This window comes from Pristiophorus japonicus, unplaced genomic scaffold (assembly GCF_044704955.1).
Source record: "Pristiophorus japonicus isolate sPriJap1 unplaced genomic scaffold, sPriJap1.hap1 HAP1_SCAFFOLD_826, whole genome shotgun sequence".
Classification (NCBI taxonomy): domain Eukaryota; kingdom Metazoa; phylum Chordata; class Chondrichthyes; family Pristiophoridae; genus Pristiophorus; species Pristiophorus japonicus.
This window is the reverse complement of record NW_027254747.1, coordinates 139,498-163,969: the sequence shown is the minus strand read 5'-3', so window position 1 is coordinate 163,969 and position 24,472 is coordinate 139,498. Positions and strand designations below refer to the sequence as shown.

General features: G+C 44.4%; 1 long non-coding RNA gene across 2 annotated transcripts; it reads right to left on the bottom strand.

Annotated features, from left to right (window-relative positions):
* Window positions 1-847: 847 nt before the first annotated feature.
* LOC139257400 (uncharacterized) lies at window positions 848-24,176 on the bottom strand. 2 transcript variants are annotated; one of them, XR_011592292.1, is made up of 4 exons: window positions 23,961-24,176; window positions 16,568-16,682; window positions 8,120-8,208; window positions 848-1,891 (listed from the first exon to the last, which is right to left on the bottom strand). It is a non-coding gene; the product is annotated as an uncharacterized lncRNA (long non-coding RNA). The 2 variants fall into 2 exon arrangements; XR_011592293.1 differs by having other exon boundaries at window positions 24,094-24,176.
* Window positions 24,177-24,472: the final 296 nt, after the last annotated feature.

Here is a 24,472-nt window from a genome sequence, read left to right as displayed (position 1 = left end):
AGTGCGCGTAAAGCAAAACACCTGCCTCCCACCTAACCATTTGAGCCACACATTTAACATTCTAATCTGCTTATCCCTGTAACAATTGGTGTGGGGCTCAGGTAACAATCCAGAGATTATTATCTTTGAGGTTCAGCTTTTTCATTTGGACCCCAACTCCTCCATCTCTTTCAGCAGAAACTCATTCCTAGTCCTACCTACGTCGTTGGTTCCTACATGGTCGACAACAACTGGATCCTCCCCTTCCCATTCCAAGTTCTGACCCCGATCTGTCCCAGGGAGTGGGCAGAGTGTGCTGTCCCTGTGGGGGGCATTATGTTCAGTGTCTGACCCTGAGCTGCCCCAGGGAGGGGGCAGTGTGTGATGTCCCTGTGTGGTGCAGTATGTTCAGTGTCTGACCCTGGGCTGCCCCAGCGAGGAAGTAGTGAGTGATGTCCTTGTGGGATGCAATATGTTCAGTGTCTGACCCTGAGCTGCCCCAGGGAGGGGGCAGTGTGTGATGTCCCTGTGGGGTGCAGTATGTTCAGTGTCTGACCCTGAGCTGCCCCAGGGAGGGGGCAGTGTGTGATGTCCTTGTGGGATGCAGTATGTTCAGTGTCTGACCTGCGGCTGCCCCAGGGAGGGGGCAGCGTGTGATGTCCCTGTGGGATGAGTGAGTTCAGTGTCTGACCCTGAGTTGCCCACATTCCTCATGCTCTCGGGGGAAGTCACTCTCCGCACAGTCGGAGTTAGTTGGAGAAACAGCATCATCTACTGGACACCGGCGGTATTTCAAGGAACATCATGTCTGGCTCCATCCCAGAGAAAACCAAAACCAACCCCCAGATTCAATTCATTTTATTATCAATTGTTAACAAAGTTTAGCTCCATTTGTTGCAACTTCCAGTATTTGAAGGAATCCCTTTAAAAAGAGTTAAGTATGGATGCAAACACAATCAGCATTATTTTTATCTGACCCTTTTCCCGTTTATTAAATGGTCAAATATCCAGAATATTAAACTCCAGCCCAGTTCAGGGTCATCAATATCAGCAGAAAGAAACCACAACTGTCAGAATGGACATGATTCAGTTTGGGATAACAGCAGAATCCAAACCGTGCAATCACTTGTGAATTCGCTGGTGTCTTAGCAGGTAGGATGACCGAACGTATTCTTTCCCACACACGGAGCAGGTGAACAGCTTCTCCCTAGTGTGAACTCGCTGGTGTACCATCAGATGGGATGACCGAGTGAATCCCTCCCCACACACAGAGCAGGTGATCGGGCTCTTCCCAGAGTGAACTCGCTGGTGAGTTAGAAGGTTGGAATAACAAGTGAATCCCTCCCCACACACGGGGCAAGTGTACGGTCTCAACCCGGTGTGAATTCGCTGGTGTGTCAACATGTTGCTTGACCAAGTGAATCGATCCCCACACACGGAGCAGATGAACAGCCTCTTCGCAGTGTGACTTTTTTTCCAGTTCAGATGGGGATCTGAATCTCTTCCCACAGTCCCCACATTCCCACGGTTTCTTCATGGTGTGGTTGTCCTTGTGTCGCTCCAGGTTGATCAGTTGAAGCCTCGTCCACACACAGAACACGTGTATGGTTTCTCCCCGCTGTGAAAGGTGAGATGTTTTTTCAGGCTGTGTAACTGGTTAAAGCTCTTTCCACAGTCAGTGCACTGGAACACTCCCCCTCGGGTGAGTGTGTCTCCGTGCTTTTCCACTCACACTGATGTTTGAAATCTGTTCCCACAAACATTTCTCCTTTCACATTCAAAGGCCGATGATATTCAGGTCCTGAGGAATCGAGTGACTCTGTCAGATCTTGATGTGATGTTTGGTTTGAGTTTCCCGTTTGCAAATCCTGCCCTTCTGATACCCCGGAAAAGGAGTTTACAAAAATCATTACTGTAAGTACAGGACAGAAATTAAGAACAAACAATTCTAGATTTCATGGAACATTCTTGCCTCCCGTGTTCCTCCAAAGCTCTAAATCCCTGTCCCATACACTCTCCATCCTCCCTGTCCTGAAATTCAAACACATCGAATGTCTGAAGACAGCTTATCCTCCGCACCCAGTTTTCACCACCAACTCTGGCTGGGTTCAGTTCTACACTCATTGGTTCCCCTCCCTCTCCTCCCCTGAAGGTGCTGACTCTGGCTGGGTTCAGTTCTACACTCACTGGTGCCCCTCCCTCTCCTCCCCTGAAGGTGCTGACTCTGGCTGGGTTCAGTTCCACACTCACTGGTTCCCCTCTCTCTCCTCCCCTGAAGGTGCTGACTCTGTCTGGGTTCAGTTCCACACTCACTGGTTCCCCTCCCCTCTTCTGAAGGTGCTGACTCTGGCTGGGTTCAGTTCTACACTCACTGGTTCCCCTCTCTCTCCTCCCCTCCCCTGAAGGTGCTGACTCTGGCTGGGTTCAGTTCTACACTCACTGGTGCCCCTCTCTCTCCTCCCCTGAAGGTGCTGACTCTGGCTGGGTTCTGTTCCACACTCACTGGTGCCCCTCCTTCTCCTCCCCTGAAGGTGCTGACTCTGGCTGGATTCAGTTCTACACTCACTGGTGCCCCTCCCTCTCCCTCCCCTGAAAGTGATGATTCTGTCTGGGTTCAGTTCTACACTCACTGGTTCCCCTCCCTCTCCTCCCCTGAAGGTGCTGACTCTGGCTGGGTTCAGTTCTACACTCATTGGTGCCCCTCCCTCTCCTCCCCTGAAGGTGCTGACTCTGGCTGGGTTCACTGGGACCCTGAATCCCTGCCCACACATTGCTCTTTTGCAAAGATGGCCACACATGGGTGCTACAGCTCAATGAATCTCGATGGCAGCGCACAAACCTGTAGCTTTCCTTTATTAATAATAATATATTTTATTTATATAGCACCTTTAATTTAGTACAATGTCCCAAGGTGCTTCACAACAGTGTTACAAGACGAATTAGCCCAACATCTGTTGCAGGACATTTGGAAAAGCATAATTCAGTCAAGCAGAGTCAGCATGGTTTTATGAAAGGGAAATCATGTTTGACTAATTTGCTGGAGTTCTTTGAGGATGTAATGGGCAGGGTGGGAAAAGGAGGCACCAGTGAATGTGGTATATTTGGATTTCTGGATGGCATTCGATAAGGTGCCGCATAAAAGGTTACTGCACAAGATGAAAGTTCACGGGTTGACGATATTATATTACCATGGATAGAGGATTGGTTAACTAATAGAAAACAGAGAGTCGGGATAAATGGATCAATTTCCAGTTGACAAACATTAACTAGTGCAGTGCCACAGGGATTGGTGCTGGGGCCTCAACTATTTACAATCTATACTAATGATTTGGATGAAGGGACGGAGTGTAATGTAACCAAGTTTGCTGATGATAAAAAGATGGGTGGGAAAGCAAGTTGTGAGGACACACAAAATCTGAAAAAGGATATAGAAAGGCTAAGTAAGTGGGCAGGAATTTGGCAGATGGAGTATAATGTGGGAAAATGTGAGGTTGTCCAATTTGGCAGAAAAAATAAAAAAGCAAATTTTTATTTAAATGGAGAAAAATTGCAAAGTGCTGCAGTACCGAGGGACCTGGACATCCTTGTGCATGAAACACAAAAGGTTAGTACGCAGGTACAGCAAGTAATCAGGAAGGCAAATGGAATGTTGGCCTTTATTGCAAGGGGGATAGAGTATAAAAGCAGAGAAGTCCTGCTACAACTGGACAGGGTATTGGTGATGCCAAACCTAGAGTACTGTATACAGTTTTAGTCTCCTTATTTAAGAAAGGATATACTTGCATTGGAGGCTGTTCAGAGAAGGTTCACTAGGTTGATTCCGGAGATGAGGGGGTTGATGATGATTATGAAGGGCCTATACTCATTGGAGTTCAGAAGAATGAGAGCTGATCTTATTGAAACATAAGATAATGAGGGGGCTCGACAAGGTGGATGCAATGAGGATATTTCCACTCATAGGGTGAATCTAGAACTAGGTGACATAGTTTCAGAATAAGGGGTTGCCCATTTAAAACTGAGGTGAGGGGTTGTAAATCTGTGGAATTCTCTGTCCAGAGAGTTGTGGTGGCTGGGTCATTAAATATATTTAAGGCAGAGATAGACAGTATTTTGAGTGATAAGGGAATAAAGGGTTATGAAGGGCGGGCAAGGAAGTGGAGATGAGTCCATGATCAGACCAGCCATGTTCTTATTAAATAACGGAGCAGGCTTGAGGGGCCAAATGGCATGCTCCTGCTCCTATTTCTTATGTTCTTATGTTCTCATTACACTGTACCAGATCTAAGATAGCCTGCTCCCTGGTCGGTTCCACAATGTACCGTTTATGGAAACTATCCCAGATATACGCTATGCTCAAGGCTACCATGGCCTATTTGGTTTGTTCAATTAATATGAGGATTAAAATTGCCCATGATTATTCCCATTTATTTTTTACAAGCCTCCATTATTTCTTGATTTATACTCCATCCAACAGTGTAGTTACTGTTAGGGGGCCTATAGACTATGCCTACCAGTGAGTGTAGTATTTATTCTGTATCTGTCAGTCTTTGGTTAGCAAGTGTGGCTTTTCCTTTATACCTGTAAGTTTATGGTATGGAAGAGAGGTTTTCACTCTGTACATGTCAATTACTGGTAAGTGAGTGTGGGTTTCATTCTGTATCTGACATTCTCTGGTATGTGAGTGTTGGATTTACACAGTCTCTGTCATTTTCTGATATGTGAGTGTGGGTTTTACCTGTGCCTGTCTGTTTCTGATATTTGTGTGTGGGTATTACTCTATCTCTCAGTCTATGGTATGTGAGTGTGAATTTTACTCTGTATATATCAGTTTTTGTTGTGTGAGTGTGGATTTTACTCTGTACTTGTCAGTCTCTGGTATGTTAGTTTGCGATTCCTCTTTGCCACTGGACCAAGACCTAGCTCGGTCAAGCCCATGTGGTGGCTGGTGTGCAACGGTCACCACATGTTAAAAAAATCCACGCACAGGCATCTTCCACCCTTCAAGATGTCGTTTGGGATCTGGAATATTAGGTCCTTCACTGAAAAAACTGTGAACTCATCCCTTTTTGGCGTGGAAGCAAGTCATCCTCACTTCGAGGGACTGCCTATGATGATGAATTTGCGATGTCTCTATCCCAGTCAGTTTCTGTTATGTGAATGCGAGCTGTATTCTGTACCTATCAGTTTCTGAAATGTGAGTGTGCATTTTACTCTGTCCATGACTGTTTCTACTCTGTCATTGTGGGTTTTCCTCCAACACTGTCAATTTTTGGTATTTGAGTGTTGATTTTCTTTGTGAGTGCGGTTTTACTCTTTGTTTTTCAGTGTTTGATATGTGAGTGTGGGTTGTAATCTGTATCTGTCAGTTACTGGTGTGTGTGTGTGGTTTTCACACTCTACCTTTCAGTCTCTGGTATATGTGTGGATTGTATCTGTAAATTTCAATCTCTGGCAGGTGAGTGTGGGTTTTACTCTTGGTCAGTTTCAGGTAATATGGGCTTTTGTCTGTACCTCTCTGTTTCTGGTATTTGAGTGGAGCTTCATTCTGCACCTTTCAGTTTCCCTGATGTGAGTGTGGATTTTACTCTGTACCTGTCAGTTTCTGGTATGTGAGTGTGGGTTTTATTCTGTGTTTCCCAGTTTCTGGTATGCGAGTGTGGGTTTTGTCCTGTACCTGATATTTATATGCTAGAAACTATAAGTTGATATTGTTGTTTCATTCTGCACCTTTCAGTATCTCTTGTGTGAGTGTGGATTTTACTCTGTACCTGTCAGCTTGTGTTATATGAGTAAGTGTTTTAATCAATACAATACCTCCCAGTTTCTGGTAAGGGAGTGCATATTTCAGTCTGTATCTATCACTCTCGAGGATGTATGTGTGAGTTTTATTCTTTATCTGTCAGTCTCTGGGATTTGAGTGTGGGTTTTTCTGTGTATCGGTCAGTTTCTGGTATATGGGTTTGGGTATTATCTGTATGGGTCAATCTCGGTAACATGAATGTGTATTTTTGTCTGTATCTTTCACTCTCTGAGATGTTAGTGTGCGTTTTATTCTTTATCTGCCACTCACTTTTATGAGTGTGTGGATTTTACTCTACAGCTGTCATTCTCTGGGATGTGAATGTGATCTTCACTCTGTATCTATTAGTCTTTGGTGTGAGTATGGGTTTTACTCTGTATCTCTCAGTCTATGGTTATGAGAGTGTGGGTTTTATTCTGTATCCATCAGTCTATGGTATGTGAGTGTGGGTTTTACTCTGTATCTGTCAGTCTATGGTATGAGAGTGTGGGTTGTACTCTGTATCTGTTAGTCTATGGTATGAGAGTGTGGGTTGTACTCTGTATCTGTTAGTCTATGGTATGTGAGTGTGGGTTTTATTCTGTATCCATCAATCTATGGTATGTGAGTGTGGGTTTTACTCTGTATCAATCAGTCTATGGTATGTGAGTGTGGGTATTAATCTGTGAATGTCAGTCTCTGGGATGTGCATGTGGGTTTCCCACCTGTCAGTTGCTGTTTTGTGAATGTGTGTTTTATTCAAGTGTGAATGTGGATTTCACTCTGTACCTGTCAGTCTCTTGTGTGTGAGTGTGGCACTTTTTAGCTGTACCTGTCTGTTTCTGTTATGAGTGGGGTTATATTCTCTATGTCACAGTTTCTGTTATGAGAGTGTGCAGTTTACCACATTCTACCTGTCTGTCACTGGTATGTGAATGTGTGTATGTTTTCTGTACCTATCAGTTGCTATTATATGAATGTTGATTTCATTCTGTGCCTTTAAGTGTCTGGTACAGATGTGGTATTGTGGTTTTGACATTGAATCAGACAGTCACTTTCAGGTGAGTGCTGATTTTACTCTATCTGTCACTCTCTGGTATGTGTTTTATTCTGTATCTGTCCGTCTCTGGGAAGTGAGTGTGGGTTTTATTCTGTATCTATGTTTCTGATATTTGAGTAAGGGTTTTAATCAGAACCTGTAAGTTTTTTGTTATGAGTGTTATTTTCAGTCTGTATCTATCAGTCTCTGGAACGTGAGTGTGGATATTACTCTGGATCTATCGGTCTCTGGAATGTGAGTGTGGGTATTACTCTATCTATCGGTCTCTGGAATGTGAGTGTGGGTATTACTCTGTATCTATCAGTCTCTGGAATGTGAGTATGGGTATTACTCTGTAACTATCAGTCTCTGGAATGTGAGTGTGGGTATTACTCTATCTATCGGTCTCTGGAATGTGAGTGTGGGATTGATTATGTATCTGTTAGACTGGTGATGTGTGAGAGTGTGGGATTGATTGTGTATCTGTTAGACTGGTGATGTGTGTGAGTGTGGGATTGATTATGTATCTGTTAGACTGGTAATGTGTGTGAGTGTGGGATTGATTATGTATCTGTTAGACTGGTGATGTGTGAGAGTGTGGGGTTGATTATGTATCTGTTAGATTGGTGATGTGTGAGTGTGGGATTGATTATGTATCTGTTAGACTGGTGATGTGCGTGTGTTGGATTGATTATGTATCTGTTGGACTGGTGATGTGTGTGAGTGTGGGATTGATTATTTATCTGTTAGACTGGTGATGTGTGAGAGTGTGGGATTGATTATGTATCTGTTAGACTGGTAATGTGTGTGAGTGTGGGATTGATTATGTATCTGTTAGACTGGTGATGTGCGAGTGTGAGATTCATTATATAATTGACAGTCTCTTGTACTGAGCTATTCTTGCTCTGTGTTACTGTTGGATTTGGTTCCTTCTCCACCTGCTGAAGGCGGATGATAGTTTGCGATTATCGATGACTGTCTCAGGAGGAGGTTTGGTTCAGTCCATTACCTCCATTTCTCTGCTTTTGTATGTTAGCTGTTGGGTTTGAGAGTCAGTGTACAGACACCAGTGTGGATTGACACTGTGTCAGTGTCTATCTGTTCGTGTGCGTGAGTAAGGGAGTGAAATTGGATCTGCCTTTCAATGCGATATGATTGGACTTTGAAATAACATATTATTGTACTGCTCCAAGTGACTGTGGGATTCATAATGTAACTCTGCAAATTCGGATCACTGTGGGACTGACAGCTTCTGCTGCCTGTGACAATATGATTGAGATCAGTTCTGTGTCTCTGCGCTCTGTGAGTGATAATGTACTTACTGTGTGTGAGAAGGAGCTGCCTGCACTGATCCTTGTGTTCCGGGTTGAGGAAAGATCAAATTTATTCTGGCTTGGTGAAGTATTTTGCTCTGAGAATAATAATAGGAGAACACTATTAGTTATGATATGGACAGGTGATGGAGAGAATATAAAAAGATTTATAATTAATGTGTTTGTTTATAATAAAGTAAAGTATCTGGAGAGAGGAATCTGTGTCATCTGACCTCACTGCAGTACAGTGGCACTCAGATTCACCACACCAGGTGTGTAGGATGGTTCTATAGTAAGTTATCAGCATCCAGACACAACCCAAACCCAGCACTGGTCCATGAATGGGACACCCGATTGGCACTGTCCAGGTTTATATCTCCCACTCCCATGGAACTACCTGTAAAATTCTGAATTGCTTCCTGGAATATAACCACAGGTACCTGGGCTGTACAACAATTGTTCTCAGTCTATTGGAACAGAGTTGCGGACCTGTGTCATTAACAGAATGTCCCAGTTACCCGATGTATCGGAGGGAGCGACAATGTATCTCTCGATCATCAGCAACACTGTTCTGAGAATTCAATGCACCAAAACAAAATAACCCATTTTTGAAGTGTCTCCTGTCACACTCCTCTCCTGATGCCTGCAATAGATGCACTTGTGAAACTCCTCACATCCTCACTCTCAGGCTGTGTTTTCACTGTTCACTGTCCAAGAACAACAGACACTGAGATTGGAACTGAATCAGGAACATTTATTACTGATTTGGAGAAAGAAAGTAGCAATGATTTGAAAGAGCGAGGTGATTTACTTTCTCTGTTACCTTACACTGTCCACACACAGCCCGAAAATGGCCTCTCCCTTCCCCCATTCACTCCATGTTCCAGAACTAGTTCCTGCTCCACTCTGCCTCTTACAGACAGCCCCCGACTGAAGCTGAACTTACCCCGACTCAAAGCCCATCTGTGGACACAGTCCCAATGTGATGAGCTGCTGCAAGGAGGCTGCTGTTTGCTCCCTTACTCGGGCCCGGGATATCTCCGCTCCCTGATGTGTTCAACGATCATCAGCCGAGCACAGAGGAAACGGCAGCCGCTGACAGAGCTGGGGGAGGGGAGCTCGCCTGGGCCCTTCCCGTCGGTTTAAACACTGTGTGGGGAGGGGAGGAGCAGCATATATTTTGCACATGCTCAGACCATCTTTTTGTCTCAAATTAAATTAGCAAAAATGGGATTGTTTCACAAGTTGCTTTTATCACTAATTAAATGGGCCACATTGAGAACATGTTAGTTATCATCCGAATTACTGAAAAAACGATTGTGTGAGCCTGACACTGGGGTAAGAGTGCCTAAACTGTTTTACTCATTCCATCAGTCTCTGGTGTGTGAGTGTTTCGCTGTCAGTTTCTAATAGGCAGGTATGGGTTTTACTTGCATATTATTGTTCAGATACATGGATGTGGGTTTCATACTGTACCTGTCAGTTTCTGGTATTTGAGTGTGTGTTTTATTCTGTACCTGTCAGTTTTTGTGAAGTGATTGTGAGATTTATTCTGTACCTGTCAGTCTCTGCTACGTAAGTTGGGACTTATTGTGTAGCTGTCAAGTTTTGACATGTGAGTATGGGTTTTATTCTGTATGATAACAACATAAGAAATAGAAACAGGAGTAGGCGATATGGCCCCTCGCGCCTGCTCCGCCATTCAATAAGATCATGGCTGATCTGATCATGGACTCAGCTCCACTATCCCGTCCGCTCCCCATAACCCCTCATCATTTAAGAAACTGTCTATTTCTGTCTTAAACTTATTCAATGTCCCAGCTTCCACAGCTCTCTGAGGCAGCGAATTCCTCAGATTTACAACCCTGAGAGAAGAAATTCTCCTCATCTCAGTTTTAAATGGGTGGCCCTTATTGTAAGATCATGCCCTCTAGCTCGAGTCTCCCCCATCAGTTGAAACATCCTCCCTGCATCCACCTTGTCAAGCCCCCTCATAATCTTATACGTTTCGATAAGATCACCTCCCATTCTTCTGAACTCCAATGAGTAGAGGCCCAACCTACTCAACCTTTCCTCATAAGTCAACCCTCTTATCCCTGGAATCAATCTCGTGAGCCTTCTCTGAACTGCCTCTAAAGCAAGTATATCCTTTTGTAAATATGGAAACCAAAACTGCATGCAGTATTCCAGGTGTGGCCTCACCAAAACCTTGTATAGCTGTAGCAAGACTTCCCTGCTTTGATACTCCATCCCCTTTGTAATAAAGGCCAAGATACCATTGGCCTTCCTGATCACTTACTGCACCTGCATACTATCCTTTTGTGTTTCATGCACAAGTACCCCCAGGTCCCGCTGTACTGTGGCACTTTGCAATCTTTCTCCATTTAAATAATAACTTTCTCTTTGATTTTTTCTGCCAAAGTGTATAACCTCACACTTTCCAACATTATACTCCATCTGCCAAATTTTTTCCCACTCACTTAGCATGTCTATGTCTTTTTGCAGATTTTGTGTGTCCTCCTCACACATTGCTTTTCCTCCCATCTTTGTATCATCAGCAAACTTGGCTATGTTACACTCAGTCCCTTCTTCCAAGTCATTAGTATAGATTGTAAATAGTTGGGGTCCCAGCACTGATCCCTGTGGCATCCCACTAGTTACTGGTTGCCAACCAGAGAATGAACCATTTATCCTGATTCTCTGTTCTCTGTTAGTTAGCCAATCCTCTATCCATGCTAATATATTACCCCCAACCCCATGAACTTTTATCTTGTGCAGTAACCTTTTATGTGGCACCTTGTCAAATGCCTTCTGAGAGTCCAAATACACCACATCCACTGCTTCCCCTTTATCCACCCTGTTCGTTACATCCTCAAAGAAATCCAGCAAATTTGTCAAAAAACGGGATGAGGTCCTACAAGATGAATTTAGGGAGCTCGGAGCTAAATTAAAAGTAGGACCTCAAAAGTATTCATCTCAGGATTGCTACCAGTGCCACGTGCAAGTCAAAGTAGGAATCGCAGGATAGCTCAGATGAATACGTGGCTTGAGGAGTGATGCAGAAGGTAGGGATTCAAATTCCTGGGACTTTGAAACCGGTTCTGGGGGAGGTGGAACCAGTACAAACCGGATGGTCTGCACCTGGGCAGGATCTGAACCAATGTCCTAGGGGGCGTGCTTGCTAGTGCTGTTGGGGAGGAGTTAAACTAATATGGCAGCAGGATGGGAACCTATGCAGAGAGATGGAGGGAAGTAGAATGGGGACAGAAGCAAAAGATAGAAAGAAGAAAAGTAAAAGTGAAGGGCAGAGAAACCCAAGGCAAAAAGCAAAAAGGGCCAAATTACAGCAAAATTCTAAAGGGACAAAGAGTGTTAAAAAGACAAGCCTGAAGGCTCTGTGCCTCAATGCGAGGAGTATTCGGAATAAGGTGGACGAATTAACTGCGCAGATAGCAATTAACGGATATGATGTAATTGGCATCACGGAGACATGGCTCTAGGGTGACCAAGGCTGGGAACTCAACATCCAAGGGTATTCAACATTTAGGAAGGATAGACAGAAAGAAAAAGGAGGTGGGGTGGCATTGCTGGTTAAAGAGGAAATTAATGCAATAGTAAGGAAGGACATTAGCCTGGATGATGTGGCATCGGTATGGGTGGAGCTGCGGAATACCAATGGGCAGAAAACACTAGTTGTGAGTTGTGTACAGACCACCAAACAGTAGTAGTGAGATTGGGGACAGCATCAAACAAGAAATTATGGATGCGTGCAATAAAGATACAGCAGTTATCATGGGCGACTTTAATCTACATATTGATTGGGCTAACCAAACTGGTAGCAATGCGGTGGAGGAGGATGTCCTGGAGTGTATTGGGGATGGTTTTCTAGACCAATTTCGAGATATCAACTAGAGGGCTGGCCATCATAGACTGGGTGATGTGTAATGAGAAAGGGCTAATTAACAATCTTGTTGTGCGAGGCCCTTTGGGGAAGAGTGACTATAATATGGTAGAATTCTTCATTAAGATGGAGAGTGACACAGTTAATTCAGAGATTAGGGTCCTGAACTTAAGGAAAGGTAACTTTGATGGTATGAGACATGAATTGGCTAGAATAGACTGGCGAGTAATACTTAAAGGGTTGACGGTGGATAGGCAATGGCAAACATTTAAAGATCACATGGATGAACTTCAACATCCCTGTCTGGAGTAAAAATAAAACGGGGAAGGTGGCTCAACTGTGGCTAACAAGGGAAATTAAGGATAGTGTTGAATCCAAGAAAGAGGCATATAAATTGGCCAGAAAAAGCAGCAAACTGAGGACTGGGAGAATTTTGTAATACAGCAGAGGAGGACAAAGGGTTTAATTAGGATGGGAAAAAGAGTATGAGAAGCTTGCTGGGAACGTGAAAACTGACCGCAAAAGCTTCTATAGATATGTGAAAAGAAAAAGATTAGTGAAAACAAACGTAGGTCCCTTGCAGTCAGATTCGGGTCAATTTATAATGGGGAACAAAGAAATGGCGGACCAGTTAAACAATTACTTTGGTTCTGTCTTCACGAAGGAAGACACAAATAACCTTCCGGAAATACTAGGGGACCGAGGGTCTAGTGAGAAGGAGGAACTGAAGGAAATCCTTATTAGGCGGGAAATGGTGTTAGGGAAATTGATGGGATTGAAGGCTGATAAATCCCTGGGCCCTGATAGTCTTCATCCCAGAGTACTTAAGGAAGTAGCCCTAGAAATAGTGGATGCATTGGTGATCATTTTCCAACAGTCTATCGACTCTGGATAAGTTCCTTTGAACTGGAGGGTAGCTAATGTAACACCACTTTTTAAAAAAGGAGGGAGAGAGAAAATGGATAATTATAGATTGGTTAGCCTGACATCAGAAGTGGGGAAAATGTTGGAATAAATTATTAAAGATGAAATAGCAGCACATTTGGAAAGCAGTGTTGGGATCAGCCCAAGTCAGCAGGGATTTATGAAAGGGAAATCATGCTTGACAAATCTTCTAGAATTTTTTTAGGATGTAACTGGTAGAGTGGACAAGGGAGAACCAGTGGATGTGGTGTATTTGGACTTTCAAAAGGCTTTTGACAAGGTCCCACACAAGAGATTGGTGTGCAAAATTAAAGCACATGGTATTGGGGGTAATGTACTGACGTGGATAGAGAACTGGTTGGCAGACAGGAAGCAGAGAGTCGGAATAAACGGGTCCTTTTCAGAATGGCAGGCAGTGACTAGTGGGATACCGCAGGGCTCAGTGCTGGGACCCCAGCTATTTACAATATACATTAATGATTTGGATGAGGGAATTGAGTGTAATATCGCCAAGTTTGCAGATAACACTAAGCTGGGTGGCAGTGTGAGCTGTGAGGAGGACGCTAAAAGGCTGCAGGGTGACTTGGACAGGTTAGGTGAATGGGCAAAGGCGAGGCAGATGCAGTATAATGTGGATAAATGTGAGGTTATCCACTTTGGTGGCAAAAACACAAAGGCAGAATATTATCTGAATGGCGGCAGATTAGGAAAAAGGGAGGTGCAGTGAGACCTGGGTGTCATGGTACATCAGTCATTGAAATTTGGCATGCAGGTACAGCAGGTGGTGAAGAAGGCAAATGGTATGTTGGCCTTCATAGCTAAGGGATTTGAGTATAGGAGCAGGGAGGTCTTACTGCAGTTCTACAGAGCCTTAGTGAGGCCTCACCTGGAATATTGTGTTCAGTTTTGGTCTCCTAATCTGAGGAAGGACGTTTTTGCTATTGAGGAAGTGCAGCGACGATTCACCAGACTGCTTCCCGGGATGGCAGGACTGACATATGACGAGGGACTGGATCGACTCGGACTGTATTCACTGGAATTTAGAAGGATGAGAGGGGATCTCGTCGAACATTTTAAATTCTGACGGGACTGGACAGGTTGGATACAGGAAGAATGTTCCCGATGTTGGGGAAGTCCAGAACCAGGGGACATAGTCTAAGGAGAAGGGCTAAGCCATTTAGGACTGAAAGGAGCAGAAACTTCTTCACTCAGAGAGTTGTTAAGCTGTGGAATTCCCTACCGCAGAGAGTTGTTGATGCCAGTTCATTGGATATATTCAAGGGAGAGTTAGATAAGGCCCTTACGGCTAAAGGGATCAAGGGGTATAGAGAGAAAGCAGGAAAGCGGTACTGAGGTGAATGATCAGCCATGATCTTATTGAATGGTGGCGCAGGCTCGAAGGGCCGAATGGCCTACTCCTGCACCTATTTTCTATGTTTCTATGACTTCCCCTTCATTATTCCATGCTGACTCTGCCTGACCGAATTTTGCTTATCCAAATGTCCTGCTACTGCTTCTTTAATAATGGACTCCAACATTTTCCCCAACCACAGATGTTAGGCTAACTAATTAATTGTTTCTTGCTTTTTGTCTGCTTCCTTTTTGAAATAGGAGCGTTACATTTTCAGTTTTCCAATCTGCTGGGACCTCCGCAGAATCCAGGGAATTATGGTAAATTACAACCAATGCATCCATTATCCCTGCCGCTACTTCTCTTCAGACCCTCGGATGCAAGACATCAGGTCCAGGGGATTTATCTGCCTTTAATCCCATTACCTTACTGAGTACCATCTCCTCCCCCCTATAGCCACTTGACTATCCACTGTTGGAATATTGTTAGTGCCCTCTACCATAAAGACTGATACAAAATATTTGTTCAGAGTTTCTGCCATCTCCATGTGCCCCATTACTAATTCCCCGGTCTCGTCCTCTAAGGGACCAACATTTACCTTAACCACTCTTTTCCTTTTTATATACCTATAGAAACTCTTGCTGTCTGTTTTTATATTTTGTGCTAGTTTACTTTCATAGTCTATCTTCCCTTTCTTAATCATTTTTTTAGTCATTCTTCGCTGGCTTTTAAAAGCTTCCCAGTCTTCTGTCCTCCCACTAGTTTTGGCCACTTTGTACGCCCTTGTTTTTAGTTGGATACTGTCCTCCATTTCTGTCAGTCGGTCAGTTTCTGGTATGTGTGTGTGGGTTTTATTCTGTATCTGTCAGTTTCTGGTATCTGAGTGTGGTCTTTATCTGTATCTGTCAGTTTCTGTTATGTCAGTGTGTGTTTTATCATGTACTGGTCAGTTTCTGGTAGATGAGTGTGTACTTTCACCTATATCGTCAGCTTCTGGCATGTGAATGTGGATATTGACCAGTATCTGTCAGTTTTTTGGATCAGAGTGTGGATTGCATTCTGTACCTATCAGATTCTGGCATGGGAGTTTCGGATTTAATTAGAACCTGTCAGTTTCTGATATGTGACTTTGGTTTTAATCTGCACTGGTCACTTTCTGATATCCAAGTGTGGATTGCATTCTGTACCTGTCAGTTTCTGGAATCTGCGTGTTGATTGTATTCTGTACCTGTCAGTTTCTGCTATGTGAATGTGGGTTTTATTCTGTACTTGTCAGTTCCTGCTGTGTGAGTGTAGGAATTAATATGTACCTGTCAGTTTCTGGGATGTGATTGTGTTTTTTTTGTACCTGTCAGTTTGTGGTAGATGTGCGGGGTGTCAGTTTCTGGTATCTGAGTGTGGATTTTTACCTTTATATGTCAGTTTGTGCAATGTGAATGTGGATTTATTCTGTATCTCTCAATCTGGGGTAAGCGAGTGTGTGTTTCCTCTGTACCTGTTAGTTTCCGGTATATGAGTGTGGGTTTTATTCTGTATCTGTCAGTTTGTGGTATGTGAGTGTGGGTTTTATTCTGTACCTATCAGTTTCTGGTATGTGAGTGTGGGTTTTATTCTCTATCTCTCATTCTGGGGTAAGTGAGTGGGTGTTTCCTCTGTACCTGTCAGTTCCTGGTATACGAGTTGTTTTATCCTACATCTGTGAAATTTACAGATCAGAGACTACCCCAACAGACAATAGTTTTTCGCATTATATTGGATGAATGAGATTCAGAAATATTTGGAGTAGAGACGAGCTATTAGTACATGATATAAACCATAGCTGTCAGGTGTACTGTGAGTGAGTGTGCAATTCATTCTGTATCTGACAGTCAGGGGTACAGGGAGTGAGTGTGGGATTCACTCTGTATCTGAGTCTGTGGTACAGTGAGTGAGTGTGGGATTCACTCTGTATCTGAGTCTGTGGTACAGTGAGTGAGTGTGGGATTCACTCTGTATCTGAGTCTGTGGTACAGTGAGTGAGTGTGGGATTCACTCTGTATGTGTCAGTCAGGGGTACAGGGAGTGAGTGTGGGATTCATTCTGTATCTATCAGTCAGGGGTACAGGGAGTGAGTGTGGGATTCACTCTGTATCTATCAGTCAGGGGTACAGGGAGTGAGTGTGGGATTCACTCTGTATCTATCAGTCAGGGGTACAGGGAGCGAGTGTGGGATTTATTCGGTATCTGTCATAAATGCAAGTGTTTGTTGTTGCTGTAGAAATGAAACTTTTCAGTTACTTACGGTGGTTAACATTTACACAGAAGAAAATGTCAGAAGCAGCCTCGTGGATAACCGTCGGGAAAGTGCTGTTACTGGTGAGATCACGATTTGTTCGATGCAAACTTGGCTAATAACCCTAGAGGTGATGGAAAAGAAAGCAACATTTGAGAACGTTTGAGCGAGATGAGAAAACATAATCAGTGCGAGGAGCCCGATCAGAGAGCTGGTGGGAAAGAAGCATTGAGCTCCTGTTTACTGCCCGATGCTATTTCCAAAACAATGGGGAAGAACAGTCCCTGGATCTTGGAACTTGGAGGCCTTTCAACACATGGAACCTGGAGGAAAATCATCCCTTCGAGCCTTTACATAAGGAACAGGAGGAGGCCATTCAGTCCCTCGAGCCTGTTACATAAGGAACAGGAGGAGACCATTCAGTCCCTCGAGTCTGTTACATTGGAACAGTAGGATGTCATTCAGTCCCACGAGTCTGTTAAATAAGGAACAGGGGGAGGCCATTCAGTCCCTCGAGTCTGTTACATAAGGAACAGGAGGAGGCCATTCAGTCCCTTGAGCCTGTTACATAAGGAACAGGAGGAGGCCATTCAGTCCCTTGAGCCTGTTACATAAGGAACAGGAGGAGGCCATTCAGTCCCTCGAGTCTGTTACACTGGAACAGGGGGAGGCCAGTCAGTTCCTCGAGACTGTTATATTGGAACAGGAGGAAGCCATTCAGTCCTTCGAGTCCGTTACATAAGGAACAGGAGGAGGCCATTCAGTATCTCGAGCCTGTTACATAAGGAACAGGAGGAGGCCATTCAGTCCCTCGAACCTCATACATAATGAACAGGGGGAGGCTATTCAGTCCTTCGAGCCTGTTACATTGGAACAGGAGGAGGCCATTCAGTCCCTCAAACCTGGTGATAGGAGGGGACAATATGTATGAATATAAAGGGGCTGCAGGAGGGGTCAGAACTAAAAATCATGGTTTAAAAACGAGTATTAAAACACTTTACCTAAACACACGCAGCATTCGAAACAAAGTAAATGAGTTGATGGCACAAATCATTACAAATGGGTATGATTTGGTGGCCATCACAGAAACATGGTTGCAGGATGGCCAAGACTGGGAATTAAACATACAGGGGTATCTGACAATTCAGAAAGATAGACAAGAAGGGAAAGGAGGTGGGGTAGCTCTGTTAATCAAGGATGATATCAGGGCAGTTGTGAGAGATGATATTGGCTCTAATGAACAAAATGTTGAATCATTGTGGGTGGAGATTAGAGATAGTAAGGGGAAAAAGTCACTGGTGGGCGTAGTTTATAGGCCCCCAAATAATAACTTCATGGTGGGGCAGACAATAATCAAGAGAATAATGGAGGCATGTGAAAAAGGAACGGCAGTAATCATGAGCGATTTTAACCTACATATCGATTGGTCAAATCAAATCGCATGGGGTAGCCTTGAGGAGGAATTCATAGAATGCATACGGGATTGTTTCTTCGTACAGTATGTTACAGAACCTACAAGGGAGAAAGCTATCTTAGATCTGGTCCTGTGTAATGAGATAGGAATAATAAACAATCTCCTAGTCAAAGATCCTCTCGGAATGAGTGATCACAGTATGGTTGAATTTGTAATACAGATTGAGGGTGAGGAAGTAGTGTCTCAAACGAGCATACTATGCTTAAAGAAAGGGGACTACAGTGGGATGAGGGCAGAGTTGGCTAAAGTAGACTGGGAACACAGACTAAACGTGGCACAATTGAGGAACAGTGGAGGACTTTTAAGGAGTACTTTCACAGTGCTCAACAAAAATATATTCCAGTGAAAAAGAAGGGCGGTAAGAGAAGCGATAACCAGCCGTGGATAACTAAGGAAATAAAGGAGAGTATCAAGTTAAAAACCAATGCGTATAAGGTGGCCAAGGTTAGTGGGAAACTAGAAGATTGAGAAAATTTTAAACGACAGCAAAGAATGACTAAGAAAGCAATAAAGAAAGGAAAGATAGATTACGAAAGTAAACTTGCGCAAAACATAAAAACAGATAGTAAAAGCTTTTACCGATAGATAAAATGGAAAAGAGTGACTAAAGTAAATGTTGGTCCCTTAGAAGATGAGAAGGGGGATTTAATAATGGGAAATGTGGAAATGGCTGAGACCTTAAACAATTATTTTGCTTCGGTCTTCACAGTGGAAGACACAAAAACCATGCCAAAAATTGCTGGTCACAGGAATGTGGGAAGGGAGGACCTTGAGATAATCACCATCACTAGGGGGGTAGTGCTGGACAGGCTAATGGATCTCAAGGTAGACAAGTCCGCTGGTCCTGATGAAATGCATCCCAGGGTATTAAAAGAGATGGAAGTTATAGCAGATTAATTCATTATAATCTACCAAAATTCTCTGGACTCTGGGGAGGTACCAGCAGATAGGAAAGCAGCTAATGTAACGCCTTTGTTTAAAAAAAAGAGGGCAGACAAAAGGCAGGTAACTATAGGCTGGTTAGTTTAACATCTGTCTTGAGGAAAATGCTTGAAGCTATCATTAAGGAAGAAATAGTGGGACATCTAGATAGGAATAGTGCAATCAAGCAGACGCAACATGGATTCATGAAGGGGAAATCATGTTCAACTAATTTACTGGAATTCTTTGAGGATATAAAGAGCATGGTGGATAGAGGTGTACCAATGGATGTCGTGTATTTAGATTTCCAAAAGGTATTCGATAAGGTGCCACACAAAAGGTTACTGCAGAAGATAAAGGTATGCGGAGTCAGAGGAAATGTATTAGCATGGATCGAGAATTGGCTGGCTAACAGAAAGCAGAGAGTCGGGATAAATGGGTCCTTTTTGGGTTGGAAATCGGTGGTTAGTGGTGTGCCACAGGGATCGGTGCTGGGACCACAACTGTTTACAATATACATAGATGACCTGGAAGAGGGGACAGAGTGTAGTGTAACAAAATTTGCAGATGACACAAAGATTAGTGGGAAAGCGGGTTGTGTAGAGGACACAGAGAGGCTGCAAAGAGATTTAGATAGGTTAAGCGAATGGGCTAAGGTTTGGCAGATGGAATACAATGTCGGAAAATGTGAGGTCATCCACCTTGGAAAAAAAAACAGCAAAAGGGAATATTATTTGAATCGGGATAAATTACAACATGCTGCGGTGCAGAGGGACCTGGGGGTCCTTGTGCATGAATCCCAAAAAGTTAGTTTGCAGATGCAGCAGGTAATCAGGAAGGCGAATGGAATGTTGGCCTTCATTGCGAGAGGGATGGAGTACAAAAGCAGGGAGGTCTTGCTGCAACTGTATAGGGTATTGGTGAGGCCGCACCTGGAGTACTGCATGCATTTTGGTCACCTTACTTAAGGAAGGATATACTAGCTTTGGAGGGGGTACAGAGACGATTCACTAGGCTGATTCCGGAGATGAGGGGGTTACCTTATGATGATAGATTGAGTAGACTGAATCTTTACTCGTTGGAGTTCAGAAGGATGAGTGGTGATCTTATAGAAACATTTAAAATAATGAAAGGGATAGACAAAATAGAGGCAGAGAGGGTGTTTCCACTGGTCGGGGAGACTAGAACTTGGGGGCATAGCCTCAAAATACAGGGGAGCTAATTTAAAACCGAGTTGAGAAGGAATTTCTTCTCCCAGAGGGTTGTGAATCTGTGGAATTCTCTGCCCAGGGAAACAGTTGAGGCTAGCTCATTGAATGTATTCAAATTACAGATAGATAGATTTTTAACCAATAAGGGAATTAAGGGTTATGGGGAGCGGGCGGGTAAGTGGAGCCGAGTCCACGGCCAGATCAGCCATGATCTTGTTGAGTGGCGGAGCAGGCTCGAGGGGCTAGATGGCCTACTCCTGTTCCTAATTCTTATGTTCTTATGAGCCTGTTATATAAAGGAATAGGGGGAGGCCATTCAGTCTCTCGAGTCTGTTACATTGGAACAGGAGGAGGCAATTCAGTCCCTCGAGTCTGTTACATAAGGAACAGGAGGAGACCATTCAGTCCCTCGAGCCTTATACATTGGAACTGGAGGAGGCCCATTCAATTCCTCGAGTCTGTTACATTTGGAACAGGGGGAGGCCATTCATTAGAAGTGGAGGAGGCCCATTCAGTCCTTGGATCCTGTTACACAGGAACAGTAAGCCATTCTGCCCTTCGACTCTGTTACATTAGGAACTGGAGTGGGCCTTTTAGCCCTGGAGTTTGCTTTACAGGAATAGATGGACACCATTCAGCCCCTCAAACCTGTTACAAATGAATAATAGGAGGCCATTCAGACCCTCAAGTTTGTTGCATAGAAACAGGAGGTGGGCATTCAGAACCACAGCCTTGCTATAAAGGAATTGGTGGAGGCGATGCATCGACTGGATACTGTTACACAGGAATAGGGAGGCCATCCATCCTCTGGAGCCTTTCGCATCTGAACAGGAGGAGGCCATTCAGACTCTCAAGCATGTTATGTAGGAACTGGAGGAGGCCATTCAGCCCACCGACAATGTTATAGGAACTAGAAGAGGCCAATAAGCCAGTCGTACATGTTATATTGCAACTGGAGGAGGCCACTCATCCCATTTAACTTATTACACAGGAACAGGAGATGGCTGTTCAGCACTGAATGTTGTTAGACAGGAACAGGATGAGGCTATTCTTCCCCTCGAGCCTGTTACATTGGATCAGGAGGATGCCATTCAGCCCTTCCATTGTGTTATATGGGAAGAGGAAATTCAGCCTCTCTAACATTAGAAACACGAGCAGACCACGCAGCCTTTGATTCTGTGACATGGGAACAGCAGGAAGTTTTTCATCCCCTCGTGCTTCATACATTAGGAACAGGAGAAGACCCTCAGTACCTTGGGTCTGTTACATCGGAACAGGAGTAGGCCAATTCCACCCCTCGGAACTGTTAACCAGGAACAGGAGGTGCCCATTCAGCACCTCCAGCCTGTTAGAGGAATTGGAGGAGGTCTTTCAGCCCCTCGCACATGTTATATAGGAACTGGGGGAGGATATTCAGCCCCTCAAGCATGTTAAATTAGGATCACAAGCAGACCATTCAGCCCTTTGACCCTGTGACATGGGAACAGGAGAAGGCCGTTCAACCCTTCGAGGATGTCATATAGGGACTGGAGGAGGCCATACAGCAACTCGAGCTCATTACATTAGGAACTGGAGAGGGCTATTCAGCAATTGGAGTTAGAAAGCAGTAGGAGGAAGCAATTCTGCCCCTCGGGTCTGTTACATTAGGAATAGGACAAGGGCATTCATCCCCGCGGGACTGTTTCAGGGGAACAGGAGGAGGGCATTTAGCCCCTCGAGCTTGTTACATAGGAACTGGAGGAGACTATTTAGCCCCTGGAGTCTGTTATACAGGAATAGAAGTGGCTATTCAGCCCCTGGAATCTGTTTCATAACGGGGAACAAAGAAATGGCGGACCAATTAAACAAGTACTTTGGTTCGGTATTCACTAAGGAGGACATTAACAACCTTCCGGATACAAGAGGGGTCAGAGGGTCTAGTAAGGAGGAGGAACTGGGGGAAATCCTTATTAGTCGGGAAATTGTGTTGGGAAAATTAATGGGATTGAAGGCCGATAAATCCCCAGGGCCTGATGGACTGCATCCCAGAGTATTTAAGGAGGTGGCCTTGGAAATAGCGGATGCATTGACAGTCATTTTCCAACATTCCATTGACTCTGGATCAGTTCCTATCGAGTGGAGGGTAGCCAATGTAACCCCACTTTTTAAAAAAGGAGGGAGAGAGAAAACAGGGAATTATAGACCGGTCAGCCTGACCTCAGTAGTGGGTAAGATGATGGAATCAATTATTAAGGATGTCACAGCAGCGCATTTGGAAAGAGGTGACATGATAGGTCCAAGTCAGCATGGATTTGTGAAAGGGAAATCATGCTTGACAAATCTTCTAGAATTTTTTGAGGAGGTTTCCAGTAGAGTGGACAAGGGAGAACCAGTTGATGTGGTATATTTGGATTTTCAGAAGGCTTTCGACAAGGTCCCACACAAGAGAATAATGTGCAAAGTTAAAGCACATGGGATTGAGGGTAGAGTGCGGACATGGATTGAGAACTGGTTGTCAGACAGGAAGCAAAGAGTAGGAGTAAATGGGTACTTTTCAGAATGGCAGGCAGTGACTAGTGAAGTACCGCAAGGTTCTGTGCTGGGGCCCCGGCTGTTTACACTGTACATTAATGATTTAGATGAGGGGTTTAAATGTAGTATCTCCAAATTTGCGGATGACACTAAGTTAGGTGGCAGTGTGAGCTGCGAGGAGGATGCTATGAGGCTGCAGAGTGACTTAGATAGGTTAGGTGAGTGGGCAAATGCATGGCAGATGAATTATAATGTGGATAAATGTGAGGTTATCCACTTTGGTGGTACAAACAGAGTGACAGACTATTATCTGAATGGTGACAGATTAGGAAAAGGGGAGGTGCAACGAGACCTGGGTGTCATGGTACATCAGTCATTGAAGGTTGGCATGCAGGTACAGCAGGCGGTTAAGAAAGCAAATGGCATGTTGGCCTTCATAGCAAGGGGATTTGAGTACAGGGGCAGGGAGGTGTTGCTACAGTTGTACAGGGCATTGGTGAGGCCACACCTGGAGTATTGTGTACAGTTTTGGTCTCCTAACCTGAGGAAGGACATTCTTGCTATTCAGGGAGTGCAGCGAAGGTTCACCAGATTGATTCCTGAGATGGCGGGACTGGCCTATCAAGAAAGACTGGATCAACTGGGCTTGTATTCACTGGAGTTCAGAAGAATGAGAGGGGACCTAATAGAAACGTTTAAAATTCTGATGGGTTTAGACGGGTTAGATGCAGGAAGAATGTTCCCAATGTTGGGGAAGTCCAGAACCAGGGGTCACAGTCTAAGGATAAGGGGTAAGCCATTTAGGACCGAGATAAGGAGGAACTTCTTCACCCAGTGAACCTGTGGAATTCTCTACCACAGAAAGTTGTTAAGGCCAATTCAATAAATATATTCAAAAAGGAGTTAGATGTAGTCCTTACTACTAAGGGGATCAAGAGGTATGGTGAGAAAGCAGAAATGGGGTACTGAAGTTGCATGTTCAGCCATGAACTCATTGAATGGCAGTGCAGGCTAGAAGGGCCGAATGGCCTGCTCCTGCACCTATTTTCTATGTTTCTAACTAAAGGAGGCCATTTATCCCATTCTAGCCTGATACATAGGTACAGGGGAAGGTCATTCTGCCCCTAGAGCTTGTTACATATGAACAGGAGGAAGCCATTATGTCCCTCGTGTTTATTACATTAGGAACATGAGAAGACCACTCAGTATCTCCAGTCTGTTAAATTAGGAACAGAAAGTGGCTACACACACAACCCGAGAATGGCCTCTCCCTTCCCCCACTCACTCCACGCAGAGACCAGTTCTTGCTCCACTCCGCCTGAACTTCCCTCGGACTCAGTGCCGATCTCTGAGCCCATCTGCGGACACGCTCCCAAAGCGATGTGCTGCTGTAAGGAGGCTGCTGCTCGCTGCCTTACCCCGGGGCCGCAGTGTCTCCATTCCCGGCTGTTTAAACCATCTTCTTCCGCTCACTGACTGAATGGCGCTCACAGGCTGGGGGAGGGGAGGGCGCATGCGCTCTTCTGCTCACTGGAAATCGACACAGGGGGCGGGGCTTATCCCCGCATGCGCAGCTCTCTGCAATAATTCAGCCTTTAAAAATCAAAGTGAACTTTTCCCAATTTACTTTTAGCAGAATCTGAGCAAAGGAACTGGGCCTGGGGGGCAAGGACAGAGAATGTTTATCATTATCATCATCATAGGCAGTCCCTCGGAATCGAGGAAGACTTGCTTCCACTCCTGAAGTGAGTTCTTTGGTGGCTGAACAGTCCAATACGAGAGCCACAGACTCTGTCA